The sequence below is a fragment of the Cebus imitator genome, unplaced genomic scaffold (assembly GCF_001604975.1).
Source record: "Cebus imitator isolate Cc_AM_T3 unplaced genomic scaffold, Cebus_imitator-1.0 Scaffold283, whole genome shotgun sequence".
Lineage (NCBI taxonomy): Eukaryota > Metazoa > Chordata > Mammalia > Primates > Cebidae > Cebus > Cebus imitator.
In genome coordinates this window covers 3,438,439-3,444,803 of record NW_016107598.1, presented here as the reverse complement: position 1 = coordinate 3,444,803, position 6,365 = coordinate 3,438,439, and the positions used below count along the sequence as shown (strand labels likewise).

General features: G+C 34.5%; 1 pseudogene; it reads right to left on the bottom strand.

Annotated features, from left to right (window-relative positions):
- Positions 1 to 5,786: 5,786 nt before the first annotated feature.
- LOC108284796 lies at positions 5,787 to 6,365 on the bottom strand (annotated as a pseudogene).

Here is a 6,365-nt window from a genome sequence, read left to right as displayed (position 1 = left end):
ATGCAATTATTCTTTGATAACTCATCAATAGATATAGATTTTTATATCCGGATATATGGTCTAAGAATTGCAAAGAAGATCTATTTTGGTAAGGCCCTTGATGCATTTTCAGAAGTTGTTTCATTAAGAAAATATAAGTAGACTGAAATTTAGGTTGTGTAGTACATGTTGAGCTTCCTTATTTCTCCAGGCTAATCTTTGTATATAAGGTTTCCCCTGTTTTTTAAAGAAGACATTACTATAAAGAGCACTAATGCGTTACAATTTTTTCTTTAATTTTGCTATTTTTTTCTAATGACATGGATATATGTTCAAAGTTTAATAAAGAAAAATATTTAGTGTATATTTCTTTTCTAGACATTATAGTAATTCGTTTTATCAATTATTGCCAAAATATTTTTTCATAGAGAAAAGTACTATAAAAATGTATTCCATGTGTCAGAAATAATCATTACACCTCGCTCATTCAACTATTTTAGACATGTTTCCTGTGAGAACTGCTCTGAAGCTGGTTCCCTTCTTGTCTGTTACTTGCTTTTCAAACTTTGTTCTGAGTCCAAAGTCTGTAATGAGCAATATTTAAATGCAGGTATTGGAGAGATTTTGCCATTTCTTATGTTTTCTCCAGTATAGACTTTAAAAATTGTTGCACAGAATATTTGGCTATAAATTCCCTCTACAATTTATTTGTCCTTATGAGGAGAGAATAAGTAAAATAATTGTATACATTTCTGGTTTGTATATCCTCAGTATTTCAGAAATTAAAGTAATTGTAAATATCATACCTGACAAGATAAGGGCAAGAAACATGAGATCTTATTGCAAGAGAGAAATCATGTAACACAATCTAGGGAGACTGGACTAAACTTGCTGGACCGTATTTATAATTCCTAACTAAAGGGAGCTAGCCTTTTATTTTGTGGATTACTATCCAATTACAAAGGGTCATTACTAAAGCAAAAATAGTAACTCAAGCATATTCAGGGCCTCAAGTGCAAAACATCTTTAGTCTTTCTAACCAAAGATTTTACCAAGTTGCATAGTTTTGGTTAGGAAGCCAGTTACAACCATCTAGGGTTTTTAAACAAAAAAAACTTTTCGTGAGAAAATATTTGGTATTTCATGAAGGATATGAATTGGAAACTGCCATGTAACACAAAAGACTTGCCTAAACACCATATTAGGAAACTTGGTCAAGTTTAGTCTGGCTTGTTTGTGCACTATATCATGGATTTGTCCTGAAGGTGACCCTAGCTTTCATGCTGAGGCTTTGCTCAATAAAATGTGATCCTGACAAATTGCAAAATTACACTGTTTAACTCACCTTGTCCAATAATTATCAGTCATTTTTCACGGAATTTTTATGTAATTTTCTATTTCCATAGAGCCCACCACTCTTTTTTTGTTTCCTTATTTTTATTTCCTCATATTCCCTTTTTATTCCTGAACAGATTTTCTTGAAAAGTTTCAGTTACCTTTGTCTTAGTTGAAGTTGAGCTCAGTTCATACAGCAGTCTCTATCTCCTGCCTCAGTAGTCAAAGTAAAATTTGTCTTACAGTTTTTAACAAGGGTCTTGCTCTGTTTTTGTTGTTGTTGTTTCTGACAGGGACACATATATTCCATGTGATTGCATTTGCTTATAGAGAAGAGGTTTCCTTACCTCTGTAACAAACATGCATATCCTTCACATGTACTTCTTAACTTAAAAGTTGAAATAAAACAATAAAAATATAATATATAAACATATTACAAAAATATATATAATATATACATTTATTATATAATATATAAGTACATAAAATATAAATATGTAATATATAAATATACATAAAATATATAAATATGTAAAATATAATATATGTATAAATCAAGAAGATTCCAAAAAATGCACAGAAAAAAGTCTTTCTGACTTTCTCAAGTAAACAGCGTGAATTTCAAGTGAATCTCATTTTATTTTGTTTTAAAATATACATAATTAAGCATCAAAATCGAATTATTACAGGTTTTCTGAAATTAAGATTGTATACTACTTAATGTTTAACAAAGAGTAAAAATTTTGAACAAATCAAGAAGGCACAGGTCTTATAAAATGTAGCCAAGAATTTAGTACGTATCTTGATGCATAGTGGTGGCCTTAATTGGCATGATCTTCTGTATCATGCCTGCCTGCCTTAGATGTCAAACAGTGCTTCACTCTATTCCTTCTTTCTTGTCTTCATGAACTTTTGATAATCAAGCAACATATTATGACAAATAGAGTAACAATTGCCACACAAGCCAACACACTCAGCAGTACTGGCACCATGTGAGGTTGTGTGAAGATGGCAGCAGGTACTTGCCCCCATTGTGGTGCATGAGAAGCTCAATCCAGAAGAGTTTTTGATCTTTAGAGACATCATAATCAATGATTGATAACCACATAACTTTCTATTTACAGCTAAAATAACATAAAATAGACACCAACTTATGTAATGAACCAGAAAATATAAATATGTGAAATCTTTGTGTAGATGCTAAAAATGAGTGCCACATAAAAGTGGACAAAAAATAAAATATTTTATTTCATGGTGGTTATATCGATTTTAGTTTATGGGCTAGAATTATTGGATGCATAAGATTTCAAGATGTGATGAGATAATATAAGAATAAACAAGTATTTCTTGCGTAGAACTTCAAATCAGATAACTTCAAAGGGTGAAATAAATATTTGAGAGTACAGAGGTTAAATTATCCAGTACAATTTTTAATGGACCTAGTGTACACGTTTTGAAATAATATCAAAGTCTAGAGATAGGAGACAAATCTGATAAGGTCTGGTTCACGTCAGGGCAAAGTGCATACGAAGTTTACACTGACCAAGGGTTAGTATGAACATTATATCAATGGATTCGTGGTTAAAAGTACAATAGCAGATGGTTTTAGTTTGAATACTAGCCCGATAGCTACTGTTTTTTTTTTTTTAAAAAAACAAAATGTATCTTTTCCGAGTTTTTACTGTTAAATCAAATGAATGAGAATCTTATCATTCTTGCCTGATTAGTGTGAGTAGTAATGTAATGATTCTTAGAATACCTGGTAGAATTATTCTCACCATATAGTGATTGTCAATAAATATTTACTTTCTTTACTGCTTTTTCTTGTATTGTGACTTTAGAATCTAAGTGGCTTTCAATATTTTACTTTGAGGCATTGTAGTTTCATTAGTTTCTAATATTGAAAAAATTATGGACTAATAGCAAAAGAAAAAGCATGCACATAAGTGTCTTGCTTACCAAATTGAAACCAAAATTACTAAAGCATGGCATGTAGCAACAGCAATGGAGGTAACTTTTCTCCTTGTTATTTAAAAAACACAATGGGAGGACTGTGTTTTTTCAGAGGAGGGCACTAATTCTGGTATATATTTTCATACAATTGGGAAATACAACAAGGAATTTACATGATACAAAGAACCAGGCCAAGGGCAGTGGCTCCCACCTGTAATCCCAGCACTTTGGGAGGCCAAGGCAGGCAGATCATGAGGTCAGGAGATTAAGACCATCCTGACCAACATGGTGAAACCTGTCTCTACCAAAAATACAAAAATTGGCTGGGCCTGATGACATGTGTCTGTAATCCTAGGTATCAGGAGAGCGAGGCAGGAGAATTGTATAAAATAGGGAGTCAGAGTTTGCAGTGAGCCAAGAATGCACCACTGCACTGTAGCCTGGCGAAAGATAGGGACCTATCTCAATCAACAACAACGACAGCAACAACAGCAAAACAGAGATATGGACCAATGGAACAGAGCAGAGGCCTCAGAAATAACACCACACATCTACAACCATCTGATCTTTGACAAACCTGACAAACACAAGCAATAGGGAAAGGATTCCCTATTAATAAATGGTGTTGGGAAAATTGGCTAGCCATATACAGAAAGCTGAAACTGAATCCCTTCCTTACACCTTATACAAAAATTCACTCAAAATGGATTAAAGATTTAAATGTAAGATCTAAAACCATAAAAATGCTAGAAGAAAAACTTTCAGGACATGGGCACAGACCAGGACTTCAGGATTAAAACACCAAAAGCAATGACAGCAAAACCCAAAATAGACAAATGGAATTTAGCTATAAACTTAAAAGCTTCTGCACAGCAAAATAAACTAACATTAGGGTGAACTGGCAACTTACAGAATGGAAGAAAATTTTTGTAGTCTACTCGTCTTACAAAGGGCTAATATCCAGAATCTATGGAGAACTTAAACAAATTCACAAGAAACAACCCCGTCAAAAAGCAGACAAAGAATATGAACAGACACTTCTCAGAAGAAGACATTTATGCAGCCAACAAACATGAAAAAATGCTCATCATCGATTATTAGAGAAATGCAAATCGAAACCACACTGAGATACCATCTCATGCCAGTTAGAATGGTGATCATTAAAAAGTCAGGAGACAATATGCTGGGAAGATGTGGAGAAATAGGACACATTTATACTGTTGGTGGGAGTGTAAATTAGTTCAACCATTGTGGAAGACAGCATGGCAATTAATCAAGGATCTAGAACTAGAAATACCATTTGATCCAGCAACCTCATTACTGGGCATATAGCCAAAAGATTATAAATCATTCTGTTATAAAGACACATACACATGTATGCTTATTGTGGCACTGTTCACAATAGCAAAGACTTGGAACCAACCTAAATGCCCATCAATGATAGACTGGGTAAAGAAAATGTGTCACAATTACAGCATGGAATACTATGCAGCTATAAAAAGTATGAGTTCACACACTTTGCAGGGACATGGATGAAGCTGGAAACCATCAGTCTCAGGATACTAACACAAGAACAGAAACTCAAACACTGCATGTTCTCACTCATAAGTGGGTGTCAAACAATCAGAACACATGGACACAGGGAGGGGAACATCGCACAATGGAACCTGCCAGGAGTGGGGGCTTATGGGTGGGATTGCATTAGGAGAAATACCTAATGTTGATGTCAGGGTAATGGATGCAGCAAACCACCATGGCACATGTATACCTATGTAACAAATCTGCACGTTCTGTACATTTACACCAGAACTTAAAGTATCATGGAAAATACAATAAGTAAATAAATAAAAATAAAAAACCAATAGAAAACATGTCATGTCATACACATTTATGTATCAACTAATTAGAAGTTATATTTTTCAACACCAGCACTGTTTATTAAAAATTGATATTACCAATATAATAGTAATAGCATAACTGAAATTAATGTATGTACTGAAATAATATATCAACTACATATTTCTGGTTTCAAAAATTTTGGCTGTTAAACAGAAATATTCCAACTTATCCATTTCTGGTTAAGTATATTTTGGTTTTAGAATTCTTCTAAATAAGCTAGCAACCACCACTGTAAGAACAAAGAAATGGCTGCATTTATACTAACATCAACTCTTTTCAATAATTTTGAAAAGGCAAATTTGGAAGCTTTAGTAGTTTATAATTTATTAATGATGAGATCAAAATGTTAGCATAAAAATTTGGAAAACATTAAATGTAATGGGAATTAGAGATTGATTAGGTTGTGCTGATTACTGAAAATAAATCGTTTTAAAAAAGTTTTAAAAACAAAATGTAAGTAACTAATGTGAGATCATGACCATGTTTATTAGCTTCATTAGGGTAACATTTTTAAAATGTATTTCAAAATTTTTTTAAAAAATGTTTTTAATTAAAATTAAAAATATATATATATATATTTTTTTTTTGGTGAAACTTTTCCATTCATTATGCTTGGTTTTACCAATTTTTTATAGCTGTTGGGAGGCAGGAAAGAGAATTTAGGCCCCAGAAACCATGAGGTTTGGGTCAGAAAGAGGCAAGTGGGGAAGGGGTCAATGCAGGCTCAGAGTCACATTTCTAGATTTCAGGGGCCAGCAGGGTGTGGCACTGAAGGGCCGCCAGGGGCTGAGGAAATGTGTCCACTCTGCTGATGGGGCAGTCCTGGGGGTGGATCTCCTTGGCCAGCTGCCCCGTCTTCTTCAATGTGCAGGCCTCCTGGTATGGTGGTGAGATGGGGGCTGTGTAGGTGGAGTATACTTGTACTTTGAGCCATCCTCTAGGTCCAGTGGGTAACTGCGGTCCGAGTCATAGGAGCTCAGGTCCCCACGGGTCACAAAAGGCAAAATGATGCGGGTGGGACCATCAAGCTGGTTGAAATCTGAGTCGTAAGAGTGGTCCAGCAAGGGCTTGCTCAGGTCCGGCATGAAGCCCTCGGGAGGGTCATAGCCCTGACAGACAGCGAAGGCCTCGATGCTGGAGTTCCGGCTGCTCCTGTATTTGTATTCTATAATATGACTTTGTATATCTTCAACATACAT